The 14973-nt window shown below is 38.1% G+C and overlaps 1 protein-coding gene across 10 annotated transcripts in view; it reads right to left on the minus strand.

Annotated features, from left to right (window-relative positions):
- MYO9B (myosin IXB) overlaps positions 1-14973 on the minus strand; it is a 132075-nt gene that overhangs the window by 116656 nt on the left and 446 nt on the right. The window lies entirely within an intron of this gene.

Here is a 14973-nt window from a genome sequence, read left to right on the forward strand (position 1 = left end):
TGGGGAAAATCACTCTGACAGCTGAGTGGGGGAAGAAGTAAAGTAGGGAGAGACCTGAGGACCAGAAGCAGACTATTTCAGTAGTCCCAATGAAAGGTGATCAAGGGTTAAACTAGGGTGGTAGCTGTGTGATGAGAGAAAATGACACATATGAGAAACTTGGTAAAGTTAGAAATGATAAGATCTGACAATAGACTGGATGTATGGGGTGAGTGAGAATGAGAAGTCAAGGAAGATTAAGGAGTTGCCCATTAACTGGGGAGTGAGTCAACAAATGGAATACAGGAGTGTAATTTTTCCAAAATTTCCAAAAGAAAACAAGAGATTCAGAAAATTTTCAGAGAAACCTGGGAAAACTTGTATCAACTGACACAGAGTAAAATGAACAGAACCAGATGATTTATATAATTATAACCCTGAAAAGAAAAACAATTTTGAATGACCTAAGAACTCTGATGGATGAAATAATCAATCAGAGGACTAATGATAAAAGTACATGATCCACTTCCTGATAGAGGTGCAGAATGAGACAAGTTAACTCAAGAAACATTTATTAAGCATTGTTTTAATAATTTATTATTTATTAAACATTTGTTAACCAATATGTGCCACATACTGTGGTAAGAGTGGGAGATACAAAGACAAGTCAAAAAATGGTCTCTCCCCTCAAGAAGTTCACAATCTAATAATAGGAAAGACAAAATGCAAAACTATGCATAAACAAAATACATACAGAATAAATTGGAGATAATTTCAGACAGAAGACTACCATTTAGAGGAACTGGGAAAGACTTCTTATAGAAGATAGGATGTTGGGACCTGAAGGAAGTCAAGGAAGGCAGGAAGTGGAGATGAGTAGGGAGAACATTCTAGACATGAAAGACAGTCAATGACAATCTCTAGTTCAGAAATGGCATGTCATATGTGAGGAACAGAGCAAAGAACATTGTCAGGTTATGAAGGGTGGTGAATAACAGAGAAATTTATATTTGATCCTTGATGTAATAAGGACCCACTGGAGTTTATTAAAGGGGGGTGGGAGGGTGGCATGATCAGACCTGTGCTTTAGAAAGATCAATTTGACAGATGAGTGGAAGATGGACCAGCATAGGGAGAGACTTGTGGCAGAAAGAACTACCAGAAGTCTATTGCAACAGTCCAGGTATGAGGTAATGAGGGCCTTCATCAGAATGGTAGCAATATCAGAAAAGAGAAGAGCGTGTATACCAAAAATGTTATGATGGTAGACCAGCCATGGGTGACTGGGAAGATGCTGGCATCCTGGACAGTAATAGGAAAGTTAGAAAGGGGAGGGTTTAGGGAAAAATATAGAGAATTCAGTTTTGGATATGTTAAATTTCAGATATCTATGGAACAAGCAATTTGAGACATCTAAAAGGCAAATGGTGATAATCTAGAAATCAGGAGAGTGATTAGGACTGTATAAATAAATCTGAGAATGATCTGCATTAATATAACTGAATCCATGAGAACTGGGGAGAGCACCAAGTTAAACAGCAAGTAAACGTGATCTGGATGAAAATACAACAAAGAAAATTAAGGAACACTTTGAAAGGTAGGAAGAGAACTAGAAGAGAAAATAGTGTAATAGAGGCCTAGAGAGAAGAGACTATTAAGGAGAAGAAGGTGATAGCAGACAGGTCAAAAAGGATAAGACTGACAAAAGGCAATTGGATCTTGCAATTCAGAAATCACTGGTAACTTTTCAACATAGCCAATGGGTGGATTTGCTTACCCAACTATGCTTATTTGTTAAAAGGAAAAGTCTTCTGGGGACAACGGGGCGGGGGAGGAATGAGGGTTCCTAGTGCTAATTATGCCCCACAAACCCCGCCCCCCCCAAAAGAAAGAAGAAAGGAGAGTCACTAAAGTATTTTTTAAAACTCACAGAAGAGAACAGAAGGAAGTTTAGAGCAAAAAACAAACAGGAAAGCTTTGAAACTAAAATGCTGATATATTTAATAGAGATTCACAGTTTCAGTATGCAATCCTTTTTCTGGTCTTTGGACATGGAAGTGTTTTTGTTTATTGATGACTGTCAAGTTGAAAATTTAAAAGAAGAAATCAAAAGTGCTTAAAAAATCAACACTATTTAAAATTATCTGGCAATCTAATAACAGTAGAATCACTTACTACCTGAAAGTCAGGTCCTTGAATAGCCAAGAGATGGGGAAAGAAAGTACTACCTAACCAGTCTTAGCTTTATTCATGCATACACAACAGGTTTATTTACTACTTATGTGGATTTAGAGAAATCCAGGATCTTTGAACCTTTCCTAGGAAATGCACAAAACAGTCATACCTAGACAGAATATGTAAATTCTGGGTTTAATCAAGCCTTCTATAAAGAAAACAAACTCCTGAATGAACAGGTTTATTAACCATTAACTCTGACCAACATGATCCCAGTTTCCTATCTAACTTCCTTTCTACAAGGATAATGGAACAGACAGTAAAGACTTCTTCAGAATGAATTTCTTGTGGCACAATTCTTTGTTAATCTGGTAATTTATGTTATTTCTGTGTTTACACAGAAGTCAAGTGACTTGGGTTCTAGCCTTAACTTGGCCTTCTCTAAGTCTCACTTCATTTCTTTGGGCCTCAGTTTCTTCACCTGCAAAATGAGAGATTTAGATGACTTGGAGGGTTCTTTATAGCCCTATAATTCTAGGATTCTGGTTTGCTGCAGCAAAAAAGCATCAACACATAATGGGATTCTCGTATTCAACAAACATAAAGAGGTTTATTTTTTATAGAAATCAGTTTTTAGAGAAAAGAGTAATTCCATTTAACAGAATGTCCAAACCCAATTTAATTCATTTATGTCAATCTTTAGTAACCAGATTGTTTTTGTCCACAGAACAAAGCTCTACTCCAACTTACATTTTATCTTTAAAGCAATTAAATAAATTATGAAAGAAAGAGAAAAGCTTAACTTTACCCAAATAAAGTTCAAAGAGAGTTTATAGTAAAAAAATCATCACTTGATTTTAGTAATAATTTGTACAGTTTCCTAAAACATAATTAAATTTAATACATATATATTAAGTAGCTTCTGCGTCTAAAGTGTAAAAGCAACTAACGTTTATAATGAAGACTTGCAAAACATTTTTTATAAAGAGCTGTTAAATTTATTAAAGGTTAAAATTGCACTAAGATTTCTGAGATACTCTATGTTATTTTATTTGAGCTTTACAAAGATTGCGGGAAGTCAGTACTTCAGGCATTAATACGCCTAGTTTACTGATAAGAAAAGTAAAATTAAGAGAATTTAAATAGATTGCTTGATTATTGTCACATAACTAATATGACAGAAATGAGACTTGATCCCAAGTCTCTGCCTGACTTCAAGGCCAGCCCATTTTCCCTAGACCTCCTGATTCTTCTGTGAAACCAGGCAATTTACTTGTCTGGGACTCAGTTTTCTCATCTGTAAAATGAGAAGTCTGGACTAGATGGCTTCTCTGGTCCTTTCTAGCTCTACATCAATAGTTCTATGTATTCATAAGAGTGACACCAACAAAATGTACTACAACCATGGCACCTATATATTATTTTCCTGAATTTTTTTTCCAGTTAGAAAGCAAAAAAAGATCATTGCTTTTAATTTTCCTTTTAAAGAAATACATGTACTTAAAACTAAAGCTGAAAATTATCCATCAGGGCCTGAATATAACAAAAGGAAGCCCATTTCTCATCCTCTTAGCTCACAGGGGCCTCTCTCCTGTTCTTTTCAACCACACGCCTTTTTCATTAGGTCTCTTTCTAACCAAACCAGTCTTGGAAATCAACCAAAATGTGATCACTTGCCTGGCCCCAAATCTCTGTCACATGTGGACATAAAACTATAACACAGCAGTACTATGAGAACCCCACACTTGCTCAGAATTAAGGCAATAGCACCCCAACACTTACATTTGATCTTTGGAAAGCACCCTAGAAGGGTCTAGAAGTCAAAAGGAAAAACAAGTGCAGGCTGGGGTGAGGGAGGTACAGAGAAGAAAAGTCAGCTTCAGCACAAATCTGAGAAAGTGCCACTAAGCAAATTAAGTCTAATTAACAATACAAATGATAGTTAAGACACGAAGTACAGCATAATGTGATATATAAATGCCAAAGAGCAATAGCAGTTAAGTGCTAGATAGGAAGTTAATCTAAATTTGGAAATAAAATAGACATTTCAGTTTGGTGAAGTAATAATTAAAAAAAAAAACCTATTTACTGAACAGTTAAAACAGTTTGAAAATCCCAACTTTTTCTAATTTTCATCCCTCTCTCCCTTTCCTTACCAATTATCTATTTGAATCACATTAACAGGAAGCAAAGCAAGTCACCCAAACCGATAGGATCAGTCTACCAAGTGAGGACTTTTGAAAGATGATCTGTTGTTCATGCTTCACTAAGTGGAAGGCAAGTTATGAGTACTTAACTCTAATCAACTGCAGACCACTGAGAAAGAGGAGTCTGTGGAAAAGCAAAATTAGCCTCTTTACGATATCCTTGGAGAAAAGTCTTGTCTCATAATTCAGGGTAAAAGGATCAGTCCCTGTTCCTAAAGAAAGGAAAAAATGTTTAGGAGGTGACTGACCTGAATTTTATAAACAGTTGATCAAATGAACATAAAAGCTGGAAGTAGGGAATAATATTTAGTAGACAAAATTTTGTAAACAAAAACTTTAATTAATATACTTTCCCAAAGCCTAGTAAAAGCTTATAAAACTGAAAATCAGCACTAGATATGCTGGTTTGGAGAACTACTGGGATTTACTGGAAAATAAGTCAAATAGTGCCCCAATCAGTGCAGAGTTAGCTATTTGGTTTATATAAGACCATAATTGGAAGCCACATGTTTATCCAATGAAATCATACTAAATATAAAAAGAGAAGTCTAGGGCTGCAACAAAATCTTTCAGGAAGAACAGTTTATATTTAAGCTTATTCCTCTTTTGATGCAAATTTTCTCGAATTTACTTGGTCAAAAATGAACAAACTTGGCAATACAAAGGACATCTTAAGTATTTACCTATGTCTTCTGTAAAATAATAAACTAGGACTATATAATCTCCAAAGTAGCTTCAGTTCTAAAATTCTATGATTAAATAAAGATACCACGATCAGTGGGTCACAACTGGAACAGAAAATATGTGGTAAACCATCCCAAAATCTTGCCCCCTAAACACCTGAATATATTGCCCACTAACAGAATGATGGGAGGAGGATTCTACCAGAATTCTTTAAGACTTCTTCATAGTGTAAGTGAGCTTGACAGAAGTGGTGCTCCTTCGCCAACTTAAGACTTTACAAACCATCTGAACGAGATTTTTTTAAGCCTCACTGGCCATCTAGTCCAACCCATATGCAAAAGGAATCTCCACTGTAGTATAATAGGTAAGTGGTCATTCTACTTCTTCTTGAAGACTTCCAAGGACAGGAATAATTCACATTTCAAGGCAGCCCATTTCACTTTTGACTGGCTCTCTTAGTAAAAACTGAATATTCTACCTACACCACCTAGTTTGTACTTGTCTCATATACAAATCTTAATCCATACTTAACACAGGAAAATACCTTACTAGCTAAATCCATAGGGTTTACTACACAAAATCATAGAATCTGATATTCAGAAAGGACTTCAGCATACAACTGAGACATGAAAGGTCAAACTTTCCTTGAGAAAACACCTTATATTTTCTAGTCTCCATTCTGCACATAAATGTTTAAATGTTGTTGATGGACTGAGGCCATACCTAGAACATACTAGAACACCCTAACCATATCCTCCCTACCATTCAAGACCCAGTTCAACTCTCTCCTCCTGCTCACAATACTCTGACCACCCCAACTGCAATTACTCTTTATTCCTTCTTTAACAATTGTTTCTGTCAAACTCAAAATCCCTGTGGGTCACACACTGGATTTTCCTGGCATACAGTAGGTGCTTAATAAATACTTATTCCATTCCCCTTCCCTTCAAAAGTATTTTGTTGATTAAATAATCTTCGGTTTAAGAATTGAGGAAAAACATGAAAGCTATGCTTTGTAATTGTTACTTAGTAGGGAAACAAAGATTTAAACCTTGTTATCTATCATATTCAGTAACAAAGATTTTACTGGCTCTGCTCTCGTTTTAAATACAACTTGGAATTAACTCAGTGGGAAATGAAGAGCTGGCTGGTCTGGGAGGTTTTGAGAGGAGTCCTTTGCTCAATCCTGTAGTTCTCCAATCAGAGGGGCACAAGGCAGTGAGGATACTGATGAAGTATAAATACCAAAACTGGTGAGATCTCATAGGATAAGTCTCTGGTGAAGAGGTTTTCTGGGAGCATGATCATGGTGGAGTCAAGTCTAAAGAGAACAGCTAGGGGGAAAAACCTGATGGACACCCACCATGCTTATGCTCCCAGGAAACCTAATCAAACGTTGATAATATTTATGATATTCTGGCATCCCACAACGATAATGTTTTACAAGTTTGTTTACAAAGAAAGTTGCTTGGGTGGCTAGGTGGTGCAGAAAACAGAGGTGGTGGTGGTGCCCTGGAGTCAGGAGGACCTAAATTCAAATCTGGCCTCAGACATTTAACACTTATTAGCCATTTGACCTTGGGCAAGTCACTTAACCCCAATTGCCCTGCTTTACCCCCTCCAAAAAAGAGAAAAAAAAAAGTTGCTACTATAAAGAGAGCAATGGAAGTGCATTGTTGAACTTGGATTTGTTCTTGTAATAGCAATAATCACTTGCTTCAAAACATTCTAGATTACTAGCAAAGGGATAAAGTTAATCTTAAAATAGTAATGGGAAAAAACTCAAGCAAAAGTCTGCCAATTTTTTATTTGTAACAATGAGTACACTGGTAGGTGCAAATGAATCTTTAGAACAGGACTGATAACAATTCAGATTAAGGACAGAAGAGGACTTTCTAATAGGTTCAAAAGCCTATTATACCAAATATCTTAATAATAATAATCAGTACTGTTGATATAGCACCTACAATGTGCTATGCATTGTGCTAAGCATATTATTTATCTCACTTGATCCTCACAGTAACCCTGTAAGGTAGGTGCTATTATTATCCCCATTTTACAGATGAGGAAACTGAGGCAGAGAAAAGTTAAGTGATTTGCCCAGGGTCTCACAGCTAATAAGTGTCCGAGACCAATTTGAACTAAGGTATCTGTAACTCCAGGCCTGGCAGTATAACTACTTCACCACCTAGCTGCCCTAATCCTCCTTTTAACATACAAATTAAAGCTCAGTAATTGTGTTAGGCTGTCTAAGGGATTATTTTAAAAAGATTGATTCTTTTTCTTTTTGGAGGGGGGAAGGTAGGGCAATTGGGGTAAGTGACATCCAACATACCAATGTATTAGTATGTCTGAAGTCTAGGAGAGTATAGCAAAGAAAAGTGCTGGCCTTGGCATCTGAGGCCTGCAATCAAACCCTCACCTTCCTAATTACTCAGTGTGTACCATCACGTAAGCTTTCTAGGTCTTGGTTTTCTTCCTCATCTGCAAAAGAAGGAGGTTGAACTAGGGGATCTTTAAGGTCCCCTGACTTAAAAACTATAATTCTGGGCCTAGAAGAATGTGGGTTCCATGAGGAACTCTCTTAAAATTCACCATGCTTCTTTCTATACAGCTTTCACAATGGATCTTCTACTAAACATCCTACACTGGCACCATATTGCTCCCCATCAAAATGTCTTGGCTTGGCTTCAACTTCTCCCTAGCTATTGGTGCCACTGCAAATGCCCAAATGCTTTTACAGGAGTCCAAGCCTTCCTAAAAAAAAAATCTTCACTAGACATTACTATTCCCCTACACCTGAACTTCTGCCCCCCATTATAACTCTCCCTTGTAACAATATGTGGCAAAGCAACTGGTAATATCTGAAAGTGTATGCCTTATTCCACACCTACAGTCCACCACCTCTCTCCTGAGAGGCAAGAGGCATGCTTCACCATGAATCATCAGAACTCACTATGGGTCACAGCACTGACCAGAATTCTGAAGTCTTTAATTGTTTATCTTTACATTATTTTGGTCGTTGTGTATGTTTTCTCCTGGTTCTGCTTACTTCCTTTTGAATCAGTTTTTATAGTTTTCCTAAATTTCCCCTACATATATTCCCTTTCACACTTGTCCCTTTTTCTCCTTTCACAAAGGCACCACCAAATCCAAACCCTCAATTCTCCCCCTTGCTAATGCAATAGCCCCTTTACTGGTCTCTTTGCCTTCAGGTGTTTTTTACTCTCTCCAATTTGCATTCACCATAACTGCTAAAGTAATATTCTTAAAACACAGGTCTTAACATTTTACTCTTCTGTTTAATCTGTCCAAGTGGATCTCTATTGCCTTAAGAATCAAACATAAAGTCCTTGGTATGATATTTACATTTGTCCAAAACCTACCTTTGCTGTTCAGCCTTACCAGACTTACTACATGTGACTCCTGTTCAGACACTCTATTGTCCACTAAGCTTGGTTTACTTTCTGTCCACAGGCAACATTCTCTTCCTCTTACTTGTGCTTTTGCTGGCATTGGGCTGGTTCCCTGGCTGGAAATGCAATCCCTCCTCCCTTTCACACCTCAGAATTCCTAGCACCTTTCAAAATAGGGGTCAAGGAACCCGACATATTTGAAGCCTTTTCTGATACTCGCTCTACCACCCTCCTTCCCCCATTAGTTTATATCTATTTTGTCCTGCCTGCTAAATGTAGGTGTCCTCAAAATCTCTGTTCTGGGCCCTCTTCTCTTCACCCTTTGTATTATTTTGCTTGCTCATTTCATCAGCTTCCACTGATTCAATTATTTCTATACAGATAATTCTCATATCTATCTATACAGCTCTATCTAATACAGCTCTAACTTCACTTGACTTCCAGTCTCAAAACTGTCTACTGGGCTTCTCAACTGGATGTCCCATGGATATCAACATGTCCAAAACTGACCTCATTATCTTTGCCACCAAACCCTCCCACTTCCTAATTTTGCTACAGGTCATCTTCCCTGACATCCAGGCTTAAAACCTAGGTAGCATTCTTGACTCCTTACTCTGTCTTATGTCTGCACCCCTCCCCCACCCAACCAGTGGTTAAGTCCCTTCCATTCTCCCTTTGAAATATCTCTCATGCACACCTCCTTCTCTAGGACACTGCCACCACTTTGGTCATGGTCCTCATCACCTCACACCCGGACTGCTGCAATAGCCTGCTGGTTGATCTCCCTGTAACAAGTCTCTTTCCATCCCAGGCCATTCACTGTACATTCAGCTATCAAATTAGTCTTCCTTAACCACAGATCTGACCGTATCCTAACACCCCAGCCCCAAACTATTCAATAAACCCCAGTGGCTCCCTATCACCTCCAGGATCAAATATAAAAATCTGCTGTTAGGCTTTTAAAATCCTTTATAACTTTACCCCACTTCCTACCTTTCCAATCTTCTTATACTTTAGTCCCTTCTATGGCCTCTGTGATTCAGTGACACTAGCCTCCCAGCTCTTCCTGCCACAAGATAACTCTCTATCTACACACTCCCATGCATTTTTACTGGCTGTTCCCAACACCTGGAATTCTCTCACTCCCCACACTTAAAGTCTCTGCTAAAACACTTTCTACAGGGAGCCTTTTCAATCTCCCTTAATTCTAGTACCTTCTCTCTGTTGATCTTCAACTTATCCTATGCTTAGCTTATTGACATGGCTGTTTGTGTGTTGTTTCCTCCAAGAGACTGCGAACTCTGAAAGCAGGGGCTGGTTTTTGTCTTTCTTTATATCTGCAGTGCTTAGTAAAATGCATAACACATAGTAGGTACTTAATAAACACTTGCTGACTTAACTACTTAAATGTGTACATGTGGTTTCTCCCTACTAAATACCAATTTCTTGGCAGAGAGGCTGTTTTTTTCTTTATATGCCCATAATGTCTGGTCCACAGAAGGTAGGTTTAACTGATGATCTCTTTGTAATTCTAGCAATCTGTTCATCATTGCTAATTTTAACACCCAAAGTTCTTTGTACTAGATTAGGGAATTTTAGAGTTAAGTTTAGAGACCATCTATTACAACCTCTTCATTTTAAAACTGCTGCTGAGGAAACTGATAAAACTTAAGCAATGGTAAAAAGTGTTAAGAACCAGAGGTCTGTATCCTTAGAAACCTTTTCTTTAATATTAGTTTTCAGAAATCAAGCTAAGAAATGTTGTTTCTTCTTTCCAAATTATTTTATAGAGACTTTCACATATAAAATAATTTTCATATGTTAAAAAAAAAAGACACCTAAAATATGAGAATTTGCCACACTCAGAAACCAGGTCTATAGCTCTTGCTATAATATGAAAAATCTACTGCAGATTTTTAAATACAAAAAGTAAAAAAGAAACTACATGTCAATACTTTAAATTAGTTTTTAAAATCTAAAAATGTTTTGTATAATCCCATGTAAAAGTTATAAATTAAATGATTAATTATAAGCAAACAAATCATTCTTGCAAACTGCCTTTAAAATATAAAAAACAATTACTGTTTAGTTTTAAAATCTATGATCCCGTGTACCAAAAAAAAAAAATTTGAGCTGGGCAGAGTTGGGATATAACTGAGTCATAACAAGCCAATTTATTAACACGTCATATTAACCAACAGGTCTAGTACTTGAATCACTATGTTTATCATAAAACTCTGTCTGAATAGTCTCAAGTAGGATATGAGTAAAACACAAAATTCATCACTTTTTAAAAAAACATGTCTAAATTACTGAGGTCATTTACATGCCAAAATAAAAATAGGAGAGGAAATAAGATGCCTTCAATTATGGTTCAAAGCTGTTTCTGGAAAGCTGTGGGCTGCAGAATTTGAGTGACACACATTACAACCAAGTAAGGCCCCTGACAAAGCTCTTTGTTAAATTTGTTCAGCATTCTCAGACCGAAGAGTAGGGCTTTTCTTGGTATGGCTAAGAAGCTGACTGTAAAAGCTCCATCAATGTTCATCACTGTGAGAAAGGGCTGCCTGGTACAGACAGGTTTGAAAATGTTTGCAAACAGAGTATCACTGTCTTTATAAGGATGGAAAGTAAGAAATGGGGAGGCAGACCAAACTTATTTTAACATAGAATCATAGATTTAGAGAGGTAAAAAAAAAACAACAAAAAAAAAAACAAACCTCAGAGACGATCTCATTTGTAGGGGAAAAACCTAGAATGTACTGTTATTCAATATCAAGGTAAAGTACAATAGTTATCCTTAATGAAAGAAGAGATAAGAAATAAGATCAAGAAGTTGGAAGAATAAAATAAAACATATAAAACATAAAGGACTGGAGTACTCTTGAATACTTGGAGCCAAAAAGTAAATAACAATCTCTGCCTAAAAAAAAGTTTACTGCAATATAATATAAAGTGTGATAGTGATTTTAGTCTTTTAGAGAAAATAAAATTGGAGAAATCCTAATTTTAGAGAGAAGGAAACAACTGAACTCAACATACTTTCAAAGTAGTTACATAAGATATCCAAATCAGTTTTAAAATAAAAATTTAAATTCCTTCACCTTAAAATTTCATCAAAATAAAAAAAATGCAGTTTTTGTCCCTACTTTCCAAATTAGCTATATTAATTTTCTCCATTGTTTGTGCTTTTTTGCATTTAAAAATGTTTTACTTAAGAGAACTCCCTAATAACAATCAAATATAAATTCCTGCTTGGCATTTAAAATTCTTCACAGCAAGGCCCCTTCCTACCTTTCCAGTCTTTTTATTCCTTGCTACATACTCTTTCATCCAAATATTCTAATCTACCTACTGTTCTGCCACTTCATTTCCCCTCTCCATGCCTTTGTATTAGGTGATCTTCAGATCTGGTATGTACTCCTTCATCATCTCTGTCTCCTGGAATTTCTGTCTTCCTTCAAGACAAAAACTGCCCTCTATTCATTTTGTATATATTTTCTATATACATACTCATATAGGCAACATGTTATCTCCATCAGACCGAAAGCTCCTTGAGGGAAGGGAACATTTCAAGTCAAATCAAGTCAACAGGAATTTAATATAACCATGTAAATAAGCACATCTACTATGTGCTAGGCACTGTACTAAAACCTGGATATAAAAAGAAAGACAAAAAGATAAAAATAATCCCTGTCAAGGAGCTTGAAATCTAATGGAGGGAGAAACCTTGCAAACAGCTGTGTAAAAACCAGATACACATTAGATAAATTGGAGATAATCTCAGAGGAAAGGCATTAAGGGAGACTGGGGAGGGCTTCTTGCAGAAGGTGGGATTTTAACTGAGACTCGAAGGAAGACAAAGCAAAGATGAGGAGGAAGAGAATTCCAGGCTTTTTTGTCTTTGCACACCCACTGTGTCCCAAACCCATGGGAAGTGTACTGGATCTAAGCTTGAATCCTTAAAAACTTATTAGCTGTATAAACATGAGAAAGATACAGCTTCTCTTGAGTCTCATTTTTCCGGATGTAAAATGGGGATAATAATATTTACAACACCTATCTCACACATTTGTTGGGGACAGTTCTTTGCAAAAGCACTAAGTATGATTATTAAGTACAAAATCAAGATCCTACAGCAAAATCAGAGAACAGAAAACAAAACCCAAATTTTCTGATCCTAATGTGAATTGCTACATATTCATAAAAACCAAATAAAAGCCTTCAATAACCCCTCTATTTTCTATCTATAAAATTAAGATCCTCTAACTCTTCTACCAAAATCAAAGATAAAAATTTGCAGAAGCAAGTAGGAAGTTGGCTTATATAAGGCCTACTAGATGAAGCTAAAAAAGAAACTCCCCCCCCCACACAAAATGACCATGCCCATTTAAAATGAGAGAAAATAGAAGAAATGAAAAATTATTACTCAATCAATGAATTTCAGAGTTAGAAAGAAACTCAGAGGATATCTAATTCAACTTGTAGAACAACAGGAAGCCTCTCCTACAACTAACCCATGAAGTGTCATCATGGCCTGTTCTAGTGAGGGAAAATCCATTACCTTTCAAGGTAGGCCCTTTTCCCTTACATGAAACCTGAATTAAAAACTTCAAGAATGAAATCCTGTAACCATCCTTCCCTCACTTCCCCCCCCCCCCCAAGGCCCAAGTTCTCTTTTCTCTAGGCTAAAAATCTCCCTATGCCATGGTCTTTAGTCCTCTTATCATCCTAGCTGTCCTCGTTATCAGTGTCAATCTTAAAATGTGGCACCTAGAATTGAATAAGATCCTCCAGATGTGGCCTGATTAGAACAGAGTAGAACAGGCCTACCACCTCCCCAGGCCTGGCCACTATGACTATGACACTATGCAGTCCAAATTATCCTTTTTTGGCTGCCATGCCACACTGTTGACTCAAACTGAGTATGCAATCTACTAAAATTCCCAGATTTTTTTTTCTCACAACCTTCATCAAACCATGACTTCCTTATATTGGACTTATGAAGCTGATTTTTTTTAAGTGTAGGATTTTATTTATCTTTATTAGACTCGGTCCACTGTTCCAGGCTGTTAAGATTTTTAAAGATCTAAGTTAATTATACAAAGAATCTATTTTAAAACTGTTATTGATACACTTCATCTTACCTAGTGAGAGCAGCAGTTAGTTGCATGACAATCATGAGCAAAAAAACCAGTCTAGCTATAGCCGGAAAGACCATCTAGCAGTTAAGCAGAGTCAACTTCTTTTTTACTCAAACTCTGTGGCAGAATAATTTTGGAGCTACTCTGGTACTATTTCTAAGGCACCTGTACATACAACATTTAGGTCAACTTAGAAAAAAACCTGAGATATACAGTATAGTCCTTTTACTTAGGCAAGGCATATTTACTGAGAAGGGCCTGGATTATTAAGAGGCTAGAGAAAAAAAGTGTGAATGGAAAGTGCCTGCCAATTGTGCTTCAATATAGGTTGAAGAAGACTGACCTCATCCAGGGCTGGGAGGTAGCCTGAATGACAGATTTCCTGTGACTCCAGGCCATTGGCTCAGTTATACCGACTTAAAGACAAAGCTTTCAGACAGCCACAACACTCTTATACCCTCCCATTCCCTTTCACCAAATTATCACTTGTAAAACAAGTTTCCAGCAAGAAAAGGATCCTATGCCCACAGCATAGCATTTTGTTACCCCCCAGGCCCAGTGAATACACCCTGGCAAAACTAAGGTCCCCAAACCCAAGCACTGGAACCCTAGAAGAAGCTGACAATCAGAGACACTTTGATTTGTGTCCTGGAGCAATCAATCCAAAAGCAGCTATTAACTTCCAACTATGCGTGTCAGGCACAGCGCAGCTTTGGGGATACAAAGACAAAAACTACAGTTCCCTGGCGTTTCTCCCCAGACTCTGAGGGTCATTGTCTCCATCGCTCCCTCCCCACTCAACTCCATCTTCCTCACATACACTTTTCCCTCAACTGCACCCCAGGTGACTCTTGGGGAGGAAGGAGCGATTTCTCTTTCAGGGCTCCCCAGTTCCCTTATACATTTCTCTCTACAGCTCCGTCCCCCCGCCTGGACCTCCCCCATCCCCAGGCTTTCTGAAGGCTCCCCGGCTCACCGCCCAGCCCCTTCCTTCTTTTGAGGCCCCCACTCGTAGCCACCCGCTGCTCATTTCCTTCTTAGGACTTCTCCATCCTCTCCTCGGCTCCCTCTCTGGGGATCCCCCTACCCAATTCCGAAGTGAAACCCCCTCTTCGCCTCTCAGAGGCCCCCCTCACTCCCCATTCCCCGGTTCCCGTTCTTTCCGACTCCCCCACCCCCGTCCCCCCCTCCTCTCGTCCCTCCCCCTCCTCAGCAGTCCCCCCCATCCCTCCCGCCTCTCCTCACTCACTCCCCCTCCCAGTCTCCCCAGTGCCTCCCTCCCCAGTACTCCCCCTATCCCGCCCGCCCCTCCTCACTCTCCCCCTCCTTCTTCATCCCTGCCGCCCCCTCCCCGGCTCAGCACTCGGC

The sequence above is a fragment of the Petaurus breviceps genome, unplaced genomic scaffold (genome assembly GCF_028583685.1).
Source record: "Petaurus breviceps papuanus isolate PSGF00001 unplaced genomic scaffold, PetGlider_PUasm1.0 523, whole genome shotgun sequence".
Classification (NCBI taxonomy): domain Eukaryota; kingdom Metazoa; phylum Chordata; class Mammalia; order Diprotodontia; family Petauridae; genus Petaurus; species Petaurus breviceps.